The sequence below is a fragment of the Aythya ferina genome (assembly GCF_964211825.1).
Source record: "Aythya ferina genome assembly, chromosome: 3".
NCBI classification, from domain to species: domain Eukaryota; kingdom Metazoa; phylum Chordata; class Aves; order Anseriformes; family Anatidae; genus Aythya; species Aythya ferina.
The window spans coordinates 42,920,213-42,922,406 of NC_140298.1; positions in this window are offsets into that span (position 1 = coordinate 42,920,213).

A 2,194-nucleotide genomic window follows, 5' to 3' on the forward strand; every position below is an offset into this window, starting at 1 on the left:
TCTCATTTATTTATTTATTTATTTATTTATTTATTTATTTATTTTTAATACGTATCGCTGCACAGAGCACACACCGCTTCCCAATAAACTTCCCAATAACACAGCTGCCCTTAACCTTGTGTTAAAGAAACTGGGTTATCAGGGACATGTTCTCCTGCAGTCCCGTGTTACCGAGCGTGCTGACCCGCACGTGGGGTCCCCATCTTCCCACCCAGTCCAGCCGGCGCTTCACCATTTGTCAAAATTTGTCAAAAAAGTCAAACTTTAGCCAACTTGTACCACCAACTTGCCAGACTGGGTTTGCAAAACCAGCGTTTGAACCGCTACGAGGCGAAGCGACACTGCAGGTTGACAATTTCTAAACACGCTCTCTGGCTACCACGAGCGAACATTGGGGGACATTTTGGGGACCAGCACACCCAGAGAGCCACCACCCCTGGGCTAAACCAGCTCTGTGGCCCCGGTGCCCTCACACACCGCCCCTCCACCACACCTCCCCTCGATGCCCCCCGGAGCAGTCTCGGGGCCCGAGGCGCCGCACGGCAGGGCCCGGCCGCTGGGGGCCCTGAGGCGCTTTTTGACGCCGCTCCCCCCCGGCGGCCGCCCTGGGGACTTTTGTGGCGCTCGCGGCCCGCAGGCGCGACCAATCGATCCCGCGGGCGGGGCGCGGCCTGGGCGGGAAGCGGCCGCTGGCTGCCTGCGGGCCCGCTGCCCTGAGGGGGGGAGCCCCGAGCCGCGTTGAAGCAGTGTGAAAGCGAAATAAAGCGTCCAGATCCCGCAATATCTACTTTTCTGCAGAGCCAGCTGAAGGCACATGCAGCAGAGCTTTACATTACAACTTGTCCTAAGCTTCGGTTCTGAAAAAAAAAGAAAAAAAAAAGTGTTAAAAAAAAACACATCAACCCCCAAACTCACAGATGGTTATCCACTCCGCCTAAGCGGTCATGAGATATTTGCACTAGTGGAGTTGCCAGGAGGGAAGAGGGTGCCTAAAATTCTGGCTATTCTCTTCCAGTTTGTTTACCCCACATGCAGATTGCTCTGCTACTGCCTTCAGCACAAACGGCAGCAGCAGCAGCAGCGCAGCACGCAAGTCTCCAGCTAAGCTGCTCACCAGCACAAAAATCAGCAAAAGCTGTGCAAACACGCCTTGGTTCAACTCCAGCCACGGACTGCAATGATGTATTAACCTAAAAAACTACAAAGCCATGTGTGCGCTCACAACTCCAAACCTCGGGATGTCAGAGCTAATAGCTTGGGTTTGGCTGTTTGTTTTTTTTTTGTTTGTTTTTGAACTATGTGCAGCTCAGGAAGGATTTGTGCTAGTCCTAAAGGACAAAATATCAGTATATGTGCTTTGCTGTGCTTTTCTAGATGCTGGGCCATCCTCAACACACAATCAGCACTAACTTTTGTCTGGGGTTGTCTTGCAGCTCCCAGTTTACCACGGCAGTAAGCACACATCAGTTTCGGCACTTACCTTTACCCTCTCCGTGACCTGTGAAGCATCGCTAGCTATCACAAAACCAGGTCCAGCGCTGGCCAAAGGCAGACATCACAGGCTGTGCTTATGGATACGGTGAATAGGGAACAAACCACCCCTACTCACACTGTGGAGCGGGTGCAGTCGGAGGAGGAACAGCCTTCTTTCTCTGCTTCCAATAATTGATTTGTCTGTGTTTTGTCATGAAGTTCTCACAGGAAAGTTGTTTAAAAATAATAAAAGAGGAACTGGAGATTCTCCCTTAAAGATTTTTGCTTTCCAGGGCGGACAGGTACTATCACTGCTGCCCAGGGCTCCAGAGTATCAAGTGTAAGTAGTAAGAGTAATCTAGCAACCTTGTTTCCCTTATTGTCCACCTACCCCTCCTCTACTGACCACTTACAGGAACACCCTGAGATGTGTGTGTCTCGTGCTTCAGTGGGAGCACTGCTGTGCCACTGAGCAGAAGCAGGGAGTGCCATGGCTCTGTGCAGCCTGCTTGCCTAAGCAAAAGTCTGATGTGGCACCTTCCAAATTAAGGGTGTGGGGAAGTGGGATATTCCCCAAATATCCAAAAGAATATCACAAAATCAAAGGCTTCTGTCAGATGGAAACAGGTACATTACCACTTAACTGTGCTAAACCATTTTAAGCCACAGTTAAAAAAAAATAATAAAAAAAAAATAAATCGGGGTTTCTTCCTTCCATCAG